Raw genomic sequence first — 13760 nt, forward strand, 5'->3', positions numbered from 1 at the left:
CTACGTGGTTTTTAACATGGGAACGCCTACCCTGAATACATTGTATCTGGAACAGGTATATTGTGACACAGGCCTCTGCAAACTGACGCATTGGTCCCAACGCGACGGTTTGTAAATATGGAGCAGTGTGGAACACTGATTGTGCCGCCGCTGCGTTTTTGACACATTCCCAGGTTTACAAGTCTCTCTAAATCTGGCAATGCATCAAAATCCATGGGTGGATGCATGGGAATGCCCATGTTCCTCCCATGAAACAACTCCAAAGTAGAAATGTAACGTAACGCAGAGCAAGCAGCGACCTTCCGTTACATTTCTTTACAAAGCCACACAAGGTCATGCCTATCAGGTCTTGTGTGGCTTTTTAAATATTAGTGAAGCCTTTGTGTTTTCCTTGCATTACCTTGCATGACTGCAAGGACAATGCAAAGGCTTAACAAATATGTGCCCGATATCTGCAAAGTAATTGGCTTTAGTGTTTTCTTTTCCTTAGCACCAGTGAAAAACATGGGCCTTATTTACAAGAAAGTAAAGCAGTGCAATGCCACAAGCCATTTGGCTGCACCGTGCTGTGTTACTTTCAGAGCACAGGGATGCGTCATATTTACAATATGATGGATCCCTGAAGGAATGAATGAAGAATTTATCAAGTGCATAATCCTGCCTCAAGGCATCTTGGCACTTTAAAGACATGAAAGATGCATATTCTGGGGTCCTTGTGATGGGCAGTGATGCTCCATAAAGAGAACACACCTCCTATTGCTGTACAAAAAGCAACATTTTCAGAGCTTGTTTGAAAATTGATAGAGATGGAGCGGTTTTAAGTTCCAAGAGTAGGCTATTCCAGAGTAGGGCGGTGATCCTAAAAAAGCTTTTCCCATCCCAAGTTGTTTTTCTGAAAGAGGGAACTGCTAAGTTCCTAGCTGAGCTAGACCGCAGGGTCCTGCCCGGGATATACCATCGCAGCTTATCCTTAAAGAGGGATGGACTTTGGCCTTGCATTGACTTAGAGGCCATACAGAGTGCTTCGAACCTGATACGTTGTTTAACTGGCAACCAGTGAAGTTTCTTGATGGTCCCTTTTACTGATTCAAATTTGGGGATTTTAAAAAGGAAGTGAGTTGACGCATTCCAAGAGAGAGGTGTGGCGTAGCGGCCAGGGCGGCAGACTCCAGAGCATTGGGCTCACGGTTCAATCCCCGCACCAGCGGCTGCTCAGCTCAGCCCCATGTGACTCTGGGCAATAGCTCACCTAATCTCCCCGACAGCCCCCAGCACCTTGAGACCCTTAGGGGTGAGTAGTACGCATTTTACAAATACCGGATTTATTTATTTATTCTGCAGGGTCTGAAGTCTCTTCTTGGAACCTACTGATAAGTTAAGGTATAGGCCATTGCAGTAGTCTAGTCTTGTAAGTACAAGAGAGATGACTACTGTCTTCAAGAGATCAAAAGGTAGAAATGTTTCCATTTTCTTAACTATCCTCAGTGAACAGAAGGAGGCGGATGTAACCTTGTTGACTTGATCTTTGAGCTTCAGCTCCCCATCTATAAGGATTCCTAAATTTGTAACTTTAGTCACTGGTTTTAGAAGAGAACCTAGTTCTGAGGGCCACCACCCCAGTACCCAAAACGATGGATTACTGCCGAATAGAATATCCTCAGTTTTTGGTAAGTTTAGTTTCAAGCAATTATTATCCATTCACTTACTGACCTCGCTCATTCATGTCCATAAGGGGGTACCCGGATTGGCCTAATCTTTTGACAATAACACCACAATTTGTGTGTCATCTGCGTAGGAAGTTACAGAAAAGCCAAATGATTTATTGAGCTTGGCTAACGGTGTGACATATTAGTTTAACAGCAGCGGTCTCGGGGACAAGCCCTGTGGGACTCTCCCCTGCGCTGGCACACAATTGGCTGCCATGCGCCTCGGCAGGCACACTTGCACCAAGGTGCAAGGGTGCCTGCATTGGGGTATGATTGTTTTTGTGCACGAAGGGACACCTTCCTGCACAAAAACAATCACAAGACTTGTTTTCCTCTTTCTTTGTGTGCTGTAGAATGCAACACATGTAGAAAGAGAATAAAGCAAGGAGAAATAATAGTATTTCTCCTCGTTGCACCTCCTTACCTCCATGGGGAGCCGTAGGATTCTGACGCGTTCCAAGGTTTACAAAACCTTGTAAGTCTGGGAATGCGGCAGAATCCATGGTTGTTGCATGGTAACACCCACAGCAACACACATGGCACACCCCTTTCACGCAAAGTGCTACGTGTAAAGGGGACGTATTTACACGGACACGAAAAGCCATGCAGGGTAGCTATACATTTCCTTGTAAATATGGAGCACCAAATTGTGCCGCCGGTGAGTCACAAAAAGTGACGAACCGGCGGCACAAGGGGATTTTAAATATGCCACATGTTCCTAAAGTGATCTTCCCAGACCCAGCATTATTTTTCTGTTTATGAAATTACCATTTCAAGGTTTAATGGTTTTTGGTGAGACCGAGAACCATTTTAAACAATAAGGTTAAAACAAATGTCTCATGAGTGTGAAGCAAAAACATGTCATTGTTAACAGAATAGTAGCACAAAATTTTAATTGGGCAAAGCACAGAACATATTTTGCTGACATTAAGGTGTTATAAACTGTTGTTAAATATTTACCTGTTGCTGTGGAAATATGGTTGTCACTATTTCACTCCCCCAGATCCAACAATAAATGTAGTCCATCGTCTGTTTTATTGCATGGTAGCATGGCGAGAGATAAACATTGTCTACAAATCACTGTAGCCAGAGTGGGTATGCTGTATCCAAGGCCAAGGTCGCACCTAACAGTTCTTATTATAAAAATAGACTTGTATATTGCATGACAAAAATTGGTAGGAGATGTGCATGTGGAAGCTCTGTGTTTAAAAAATATTTTTTTTATCCATAACTGCAACTTGTTTGTTTGAATAAGAAAGGCTTCTGGACGTCATTTGGATGTCGCCAATTGTAGCAGCTGCCTTGTCTTGCTTGCCTCTCAGTGGCACAGGAACTGTACTTGCCAGGGATTTGGGGTTTTGTGAACACTAATTCAATTCAATTAGTTGAAAATAATTTTTTAAAATATGTTTTATCAGTCTCTTCTAGTACCTTCACTTATGTTTCTCATGCTGAACTGGGTCTCTCACACATATCCGACCTCATCAAAGTAGAGCCTATCCTCCTGTGGCATAGGATTTGGTCGCGTGATGAGACCATCCTCAATAGAGAGTTATTACAGGATAGTCTTAGATTGAATGGTGCACAAAGGATACCTTGGGTTAAGTTTATTCAAGTTTTTACAAAAGATATGGGCAAACGAAATACTTCACCAATCCCAGCACTATCTCTTTGGTTCCTAGGAAAAACCTTAGAAAAGAGGCCCTCTGATACCTGGAGTCCCAAAGACTATCAAGGGAAATAGTTAAGCCCAGCGTGATGCAGCACCAGATGGTTCTTACAACTTTTAGCTTGCAGCCATATTTAGTCTTTGTACCGGGCATTTATGATAGATTTTTACTAATAAGATTCAGAATGGGGACAATACATAGGCTTGTCTCTTTTCCTACCTTGAATGATTGGGCAAGTGAGTTGCAACCCTGTCTATGTGACAACTCGTCGCCCCAATCATCTATACACATTGTTTTATTTTGTAAATTATATCGGGTGGCAAGAAAGGTCTGGATCTTACCGATTTTACGGAAATGGGCGCTGAGACAATGTCGTCCTGCTTTTAAGAAGCTCCAGCTTCTGGACAATGAACTAGTTGCGTGGAGGTTATCCATGTTTTTTAGAAAAACCCTTAACCAGAGAAAGAGTATTATTATTTGGAATTATGATGATTGCTTTTTCCACATGTACTATTAACTAATTTTTATTAATTTATTTTAAGAATGTGAGATGTATTCTAAATTGCTTAATTCGTGTCTTTTATCTGTGCTTTTTATGATTGCTGTTTCACAATCGAAATAAAGCTTTGTTGTGATTCTGATTCTGTACTTGCCACCACTGGCCTCTAAGGTAGCAGGGGCAGCAGCCCTGCCAAGTTCCATGCATCAGGTGTTATACTAACATATTTTAGTGCTGGTGTCCACATCACTGCACTAAAATGCATTAGTCAAGCATTAGACTTCTGCCGTCCAACTACTGTGAGGCACGCTCTACCATACTGCACTCATCTACAGCAAATGCGCTGGCAGTGACTGCACTAAGCATGTGTAATAACTTCACCTGAAAAGCCAAGCCCTATTGTCAGTGGCACACGGTGGTCATAAAAAATAATAATTGCAGTGCCAGCACCGACTAGTCTGAGTGCCCATATGGAAGCGTGGCAAGCGGTGGCGCCTTGACTGTTGCTTTCAGGTATGGTGCCTGTCCCTCTGAAACCATACAGCGGTGAATGCCAGGTAAGACTGGAAAGGCAGAGACGCTCAGGTTGTGGGCTGCAGCTTTTTCCCTGCTGCGCCTACCACCCCAAAACTGACTTCTGTGCTTGAGGCTGAGCCACCGACAGAAGGGCGATGGATGTTGCCTCAGGCAAGTAATGGATTTATCCTTTTCAGGTCGAGCCTGAGTCTCTGTGCATGCGCTGCTCTGCGAGACTTGCTGTTGTAGAGTATGGAAGAGAAGTCCCGCCCAATCTCCGCCCATATTTTTCATTGTCTTGTGTCTTTATCCTTTGTAAATGCTAGATTCAGTAATTAGCTTGTTAGTCCCCCTTAGTACGGCCTTGTCTTCATGTGTATCCTCCCATGGTTACTGGCCCTTTTACTTCCGTTGTTACATGGCACGTCTTTTTAAGTCTGTAAGTACTACTTTCTTTATTGAGTTTTTACTACTAAAGGCACAACATGCTTTTCTTGCAGCCGGGTCAATGGCAGCCAGTTCTTTCCAATACCATAGGTCTCGCATTTAAATGTGAGATCTATTGCATTGCAAATATTTTTTTTATCTGTATTTACTTTGGTTGGAATCGCCGCACTCGCGCTTCAACTGTAAACAACTTAAGCTAAAGCGCTGGTGCTGCGATTGCTTTAAAAATACCGAAATAGAAATAAATGATTTTCTTTTTCTTTACTTTTAAAGCAATCAAGGCACCATGCTTTAGCTTAAGATGTTTACAGTTAAAACGCGAGTGCGGCAATTGTAACCAAAGGCAATAAAGAAAAACAAAGCGTGCAGCCGCCATTTTTTTCTCTTTATTTACTTTTTGGTTACAATCGCTGCACTTGTGCTTTGGCTGTAAACATCTTAAACTAAAGCGTGGTGCCTCAATTGCTTCAAAAGTAAAGAAATAGAAAAAAGTGTTTTTTTATTTCATTACTTTTCAAGCAATCACGGCACCCCACTTTAGCTTAAGATGTTTACAGCTAAAGCACGAGTGCTGCAATTGTGTTCAGATGTGTGTTAAGGGACTGTTCCAGGGGGTATATTGTATTTCCCAAAGAGGAGATTAATATTGAAACTTGAGTGAGGATGGTTTTTTCATTTCGGTTCATTTTCTCTGGTGACAACCAGTTTCCCTTTTACCGTATCTGGAAATCACACTATCGGTTTCCTTTTTTCTGTTTTGTGACAACCAATAGGGAGATTACCCGCTCGTTCTAGGTGTCATTTTCAAATGTTGCAGATGAATCCTCATTTTTTAGGTCTCTCCTTGGCGAGACTATTGTTGTCAGTTTTGCTTGCGAAGGGAGACAAACCATGTGCGCGCACTGACAGGCGATGTGCACGCGCATGGCTTCTCCTCTCTGTTTTACAGGCTCTCGGCGCGTGCTTCATTTTGGCTTTCAGTACATGTGCGCGCCCGCATGGCATCTCCTTTCTGGCTCTCACGCTCCCACCGCGCGATCACACTACAAGGCAGACACGCGCTTGTTTATGCTTTCATTCGTTTGTTTTACTTATTAAACACACTGGAAGAATTCTGCCATTCTAGCACCCACTTTGCTTTTTTAAAGTTCACCTTGGGCCGCGCTGTACAAAACAGACTAAAGGTAACAAAAGACTTTCACATCATAGCATTTCTAACATAAACCCATTGTTGTTAGTCTCAATAAATGGTCTTTAATTATCAATTATATTGTGTTTTAGCTACTGTTCTTGCCAAGATAATGGCACATGTTACCGTTGTTCATGCAAGGCCACAGTACAGTATGCTACATACACTGGTGCCCTCTGTCAACCAATAAGAATAAGCTTTTTGCAATGGTAACACAAAATTGACAGGATAGCTTTACAGCGTCTATACTGAACCATTGGATTCCTCTGTCTTTTTGAGTTAAATTAGCCAATGTCCAATAGAATTATAATGTTGCTGTCTAAAGTTAAGATGTGTGTGCACCCACTTGCCATAAAGCATTCTGACACTTGGATGTTTGTTCAATGCATAGTTCAGAATCTTTTGACTTCAGTGAAAATATTGTTGCTTTACCTTACAACGTATGCACGATCGAGAAGTGATGAAAACTGGGTTGAAACTCATTTTTGGTTCACAAATTAATTTCAGATGCCAGGTGACATTTTGCCACATACTGATCTACATCAATAATCTTATGTGCAAATGACATACCTACTGCTACATGGGGCTTACCCTGCCACGTGCACAGGCCCTTTCCTCTTTTATCAAAATTACATATATTTATTTTATAATAGTGGAATGTTTATTGCAAATGTCAACCCAATCTCATCATTTGAGTATTCGTGGTCATAAAAAATAACACAGTCTAAAAGAAACGTATTGCCTCCTGGTCAACCGTATAGATCACGCATCTGATATTTCCATATTGTACCAGTGGTAAGATACGCGTCTACCTGCCTATGTACATGCCTCTGCTGTAGATCACATCTAACCCAGCACCATCTGCCTACTGCCAACTCTTAAGGTATCCCCTAGTTTTCACCTAATAAATACACCTATTTTCTGAAGAGGGAGAGAACTGAGGTCCCATAGACATGTGCAATGCCAATGCCTGACTTATTCTGCACAAGCTTTAAGTAAATACATTAAAGCTTTACATCAGCTTTCAGGAGAGATTTTGCTTAAAATTACGCTGTGAAAGTCCAAAGTAGCATCTAGATGTCAAAAGTCAGAGGTATCCTGGCTGAAGAGGGGTGAAACCCCGAAACCGTTCCTAGAATGCTTCTTTCCGGTCCAGGGAGGACCTGGCTTGGCAGTTCGGGCTGGACTGTTCCCATGAGGCACAGGGTCAAGACTGATTTGCATATGGCCAGGTCTAAACTGGGGTGGCCTGGTGAGCAAAAGAATGATGGATTTAACCCAGATCTCTTGACTGGGGGTGAATGTTTTGATTTGTTCTGCATTCCGTCCATCAATTTTGTGTCCTTGGCAGTTCTTAACAAGCATTTGCAATGCAAAAGGTCTGGCATTTGTGAGAGTTTGAGCTATTGGCATTGAAAATGACAATGCCTTTTATGTATGTGTTTTAAAAACTTGCAAGCGGTCGTAAACACGCACTTGTCTACTTATAGCCGTTGCTTACGAGAACCAAGGCTGGCAGTAACTGCTCCTCATTTACTGCCAGACTTTCTTGTCGTAAGCAAGGCCTACAAGTACAAAGTGCTTATTTACGCACAGCTTTCAGGTTTTCAAAACACATAAATAAAAGTTATTGTCATTTACAATGCCAATAGCTCAAACTCTCGCAAATGCGAGACCTAATGCATTGCAAATGCTTGTTTTCTATGTAGCCATTCTGCCGTAACGCCATGTTCCTGTGTAAACGATTGTTGTAGAAATGGTTTATTCATACATAAAGGCACATAGTCACACGGATCTGACATAATTTGAGGCTTATGTCCTCCATTTGATTCCTTACAGAAATAGTTACGATATAAAGCAGAAGGTTCATGAATTCTTGAACAAAGTCTACCTGATTTTTGAAGTTGAGAACTCTAAGCTGGTGCCGTCACATTTGAACGTCTGCTTCCCTCCCTGGCTGGTTGCCAGCAGGAGGTGCTGTTCCCTTGTGGTTTCAGACAACCTATGAACACCGTCAGCAGTGCAGTTTTGTGGTTTAACTCACTTGGGCTTTGGTTTTTAATATGCAGGAGGTTGCAAATTTGTAGGCAGCTCGGAGAGACTTAAGTTTACAGTGTGCATACCGATGTTCATCTGTGCCCGTGCACTGTGCGTCACACGCTGGGGTTGCAGGTGTTTACAAACCAGTATTTTGAGGGTTTGCTTGCCTTGTAAAAAAGTGTTCACTGATTCAGTGTTGTACCAGCAGGGCATGGTCCCTTAATCTCCCTCATATTTTAGGCAGCAGGCATCATATTTATGACATATACAGACTATAAAAACTGCCTTACCAAAAGCAGCATAAACAGCCACGCTGCACAGATCTGCGGAGCCCTCCACAAATTTACATTTTCCTGTTTAAGTACTCATTTTTCCCTAACAAGGGCATTTGAGGACACTATTGTTATATGGCCCACTTTTAGGGTCATTGTTTATGCAGGCTGTAAGGTAGCTATTTTCAATGGCCTTGGTCAGGGCCACTGAAATTATGCAGCAGAGAAGGCCCAAATTATGCAGCAGGGTTGGCTAAATTATGTGGCAAGCAAAGAAAAATTATGTAGCACATTTTGGGAAAGTATCACTTCATTATTTTGACATTTCTAAACTTGGTAACACTGTCTGGGCATTAGTTGCAACTCATTAGTACCACTTTAAAACCCAAACACAGCCATAAATTACAGAATTATGACCAGTCAACCTTTACAAAGGATATTCTACTGCGCAGCAATACCTATTGCCATGTTTTTATTAACTTTTGAACTGTTTGAGCTCGAAATCTGCATATTTTGCAGTAGATGATGGATTATGTGGCAAATGTGAAATTATACAAAAAATCGCCGCGGCCGCATAATCACATAATTCCAGTTGCCCTGGACTTAGTGTTGCTCTAGCTCTGAGCACGACTTCACTGCCAGGCATCCCTGCTACTGACACATATCCTAGTGCTCCGCCCCATTTGTGACGTCTGACACGATGCTATGCTCCACATTGAGCAGAGCAGATGGGTGACGCACTGAAGTACATGCAAGACACCACACATCTCTTTTCCTAAGTCGAGACAGCAGACCTCAAGCCACCCGAAGCTCTGGCCGTCCACCCAAATTTCAGAGATACTGGGAGTACTTTTATTTATTTTAATTATGTCGTATTGCGAACTCGAAGAGCTGCTTTAGTTGGTAATACTCAAGGAAAATACCTTGACAGAAATGTGCTTCAGAATAAACTGGCCACATTTATTTACAATAGATTTGCAATGCAGTAGGTCTCGCCTTTAAGCAAGTTTAAGCTATTGACATTGTAAATGACAATACCTTTTATTTAAGTTTTAAAAACCAAAACATAAATAAAAGGCATTGTTATTTACAATTCCAATAGCTCAAACCCATGTATTTGCGAGACCTATTGAATTGCAAATGCTTGTTTTGCTTTGCTCTTGCACCATACAATGCGACGCAGGGTGATGCAAAATCTAAAATCAGATTTACCAAGTCACTCAAGGCCACCCTGTATTGCTTGGTGAATCTGGTGTAACATAATGCAGCACAAGTCTCTGCCTTGTGTTACACTGCATGGCGGAGGCATTTCTTGGGTGGAGCGTGATTGTTTCCACCCATCTACCCATGCATTCTGATGCATTCCTAGCTTTACAACACTAGTGGACCTGGGAATGCGTCAGAATTGTACGCCTTCCCACCAGAGGCACAACCAGGAAAAATGTCTTTATTTCTCCTCGTTGTTTCCTCTTTCTAAGTGTGCTGCATTTTCCAACACACTTAGAAAGAGGAAATTGCTTCCAAGGATTGTTTTTGTGCAGGAAGGTGAGCAAAAATCAATCCTGCCTGCAATGCAGGGAACCCGGTACCATGACGCAAGGGTGTTGGTGTTAGCGCTAGGCTGCACTGAGTGTGCCAGCTCAAGGAGAGGACAGGAATGTGCCATATAATAGTCAATGTAGGGGCAGATTTATAAGCCCCTTGCGTGACTTTTGCGCTGCAGTTGCGTCACTTTTTTGACGCAACAGCGGCGCAAACAATGCGGCCTATTTACAATGTGACGCATCTAGGGAGAGTGGGTGGATGCAGGGTGGGCGTTCCCACGCAGAAAAGCCTCGTAAAAGAGACTCCGTGAAATCTACAAGATTTCACTGCGCCACTTTTAGGACGCCACTGTGTCAAAACCATACGCCTGCTTCAAGCAGGCGTAAGTAGTGAGGCAGTGTAGTGGGAATAGGCCTCAACACGCATTGCTGGAGTTGCATCGTGCTTGTGACACGACTCCAGCAAATGCGTGACTTTCCCGCCAACAGATGCGTCAGAGTTTCTGACGCATCTGTCAATCCTTGCGCCATAGTGCGCCGTATTGTAAATATCGCGCATCTATGGTGGTGCAAGGGTTTCTAAGGGTGGCACAGGCAAAGTGACGCATCTGTGCAAATGGGTCACTTTCTTGTAAATCTGCCCCGTAGTGCATTGCAAGCCTTTACTTTTCATGCAGCGCAGTAAGTTGTCAAAAAATGAGATATGTGGGCCATAGTTTTTTCAACCACAGCATATCAAGCACTTTCGTCTGGCCTTCACTGGTGGATCCTCCTGCAGGGAATCCTCCACAGTCAGCTTTACATCCTCGACTATGTGCAGCAGCGCTAATATGACCGGGAGGCTGCTGCCCTGCTATAGACTGGCACATGAAAGTCTTTACAGTCCTGTGGCACTGGCAGAGCTGAGTAGTGGTGACCCAGGCTTGGTGGCTGGTGTGCAATGTGAGTCCGTTCACATTGTGTGGGCAGAATACGTTTGTCACTCGTCCATGGAGCAGTGAACATGTATATATTATGCATGTTGTGGTTTGTATTTTAGAGATCGACAAGTGGGTGGGTGTCTAAACAGACACATTCCCTTAATCTCAATCCCTTTAACATTATGCAAACACCAATGCGGTCTGCAGAAGCAGGACTGCATGACTTTTAGTCTTGATTTAGCATTCAAATTAAAACACGTGTTAGTTTCTGTGCTGCAATCACGTTCTGTAGCTTTTTGTAATAAATCGCATATGAATTTGCAAATTTGTGATTTCAAAATACCAAATTTCAATAATGGTTTAGAGAGACACGAGGTCTGCTTAGCCCCCACAAGCACTGGATGCACAGCATCAAATTGCCTCACATCGCCTCATGTTGGGGGGAGGGGCAGAGAGAGAGAATGAATTTGGGGGAAGCTAGAAGAAAGATAGCAGAGGAGTGGGAAAGGAGCGTTAGTAAAAGCAGATTGCTGTATAGATTAAGAGAGGGAGACACAATAGGGAAAGTTGAAAGAGTTTAGATGTGGAAAAGCGAGAGAATGGAAAACAGTGAATGAAGGAGAGTGGGAAGTGAAGTAAAGAAAGGAGCTCAAAAGGCGACAGCAGTGAATGGCAAAGTGAAGGAAGGACAAATAAAAGAAAGAGTGTATTAGTAGTTTCCAGGATTGTGACAATAAGATGACAGATAGTGCCTCACATGCACTATCTTAGTTCAGCAGTGTAATGGGCTACTTTAAAGTTGGGTGGGAAAGCAGAAATCTGGGCCCAGATTTATCAAGAGCTTCCATTGCCCTTCCGTCACGCAAGGCAATGCAAGCCCTTAAGTTAGATTTACTATGCCACACCCAACCTCCTTGCAAAGCTCTGTGTAGCATTGTAAATCTGGAGTAACACAAGGCAACACAAGTCACTGGAAAGTGCTCCATGGGTGGAGCATAGGTTTTGCCACACATCCACCCATGGATTTTGGTGCATTCCCACATTTACTAAGACCAGTATACCTGGGAATGTGTCATAATGCTACACCCTGCCATGTGAGGCATAAAGAGGAGAAATATCTTTATTTCTCCTCGTTATTTCCTCTTTCTGCATTTACTGCAGTCTGCATCAAGCATAGAGAGTGGTAAATGCCTCTGGAGATTATTTTCGTGCAGGAAGGTGTCTCTTCCTGCACAAAAACAATCCTGACTGTAACACAGACAGGCACCCTTCCACCATGGTGCAAGCGTGCCTGAACTGGCACTTGTCAGCCACAAGTGCACCAGCACAGAGCGAAGGAGCAGAAATGTTAGTAGATATGGTGTATTCCTGCTCTCCCCATGTGACTCAGAACAGCAAGCTATCTTGCTGCAAGGCGCTGCATCAATTCGTAGTAAATCTGGGCCCCTATTCCTGAACAAATTGGTAAACCTCACAGAGAATCCACTGATAGAGTTTCTTCACCATTCAGAAAGCATGGTGAAAAAAATGCTACTGGCATACTCTACTCCAGTTTTAGCATTTCATTAAAAAATACCAAACTCAAAACTAGGAATAGGCCTGCCCACCTCCAGCAGCACAACAAGGCCCCTTAACAGTCGAAATCTGCAAATATCAGTGTCCAATACAGCAGACAGTTACTGATTGGTAGCTTATGGGTTAATTTAAGATGGGTCATAATGACTCTACCTCACCCTCCAACCTAGTGTAAAACTTTCCCCAACACAGGGCCACGAAGACACATAGGTGTCATAACTGCTAGGTGGCCTGTATCATTTTATAAAAGGGATAGGTTAGTGATCATGTTTGACCAGTTCAGGAGAGCTTCAGCCCTTTTACAACAATATCTAGACTATAACAATGCTCAGAAGGAGCCATTTCTGTTACTTATCTCATTACATTCACTTAACTGATTGTTTTACTCCCTATATGGTGTCACTGGAAATGTCACACATTCAGCCTCAAATGTCACTCATAAACACGCTAAAGAATGGAAATGTCACACATGGAAACTTGGCAGCTATGGAGCTGCGTGATGCGAAGCGCAGCAAAACGCATATCTAAAGATTCCATTAGTTGCCCCTTTTCTTACATTATCAGAAAATAGCTGTGCACTTTTGTTCATTAGGGTGGCAACAGTATCCTTTAACTTATGTGCCACCGATGATTGGCACACTGCTGCTGTGCTGTGAGGGGCATTTGTCATGAATATTTCTATCTTCCCATGAACATAGCAGTGACTGTCCTACCCTTATAAAGTTGAGTATTATGAAATCCTGTACTGTCACTCTGTGCATTAACACCACAGTTCGACTCCAGAGCTTGTCTAAGTTAGGTTTGAATAGGTCAACCACTCATGCTGTTCTCTCCATGAAGTTGTTGCAGTGTGTTGCTTTTATTTAGTTGGAAAAACAAAACCAAATGCACCAGAATGCAAGGAAAAAGTATGCCACTGCTATATGGAATAAAAGTACACCACTCCTGTCCTTTAAAGTGTACACTTTGTGGTGCAATTTTAGAAGTTCCTAGATATGCAAGCCATGAGATTTATTTTATTTATTTATTTTAAAAGTTTTATATAGCGCTGGCTCCACCCAGGGGTATCAGAGCGCTTTACATTAAGTAATACAAAACAGTTGTTTTAGATGCAGCATACAGACATGGTGGACAAAAGAGAACACATTGAGTAATATACAGTAAAAATGGGAAGAAGTGGCAAATTAGAAACAACATGAGAACGTTGTAATTACACATTGTAATACTGTATATAGGGGGTATGCTCAGGAGTCATAATATAGTAGGCATAATATAGTAGGAGTGGTTGGGGAAATGATAGGATGGGGAACGGAGGGAGGAAAAAGGTGGAGAGGGGTAAGGAGGGGATGTGTAGGTGCGGTCAAAGAAGGGGAGGTAAGAGT

Source organism: Triturus cristatus, chromosome 11 (genome assembly GCF_964204655.1).
Source record: "Triturus cristatus chromosome 11, aTriCri1.1, whole genome shotgun sequence".
NCBI lineage: Eukaryota > Metazoa > Chordata > Amphibia > Caudata > Salamandridae > Triturus > Triturus cristatus.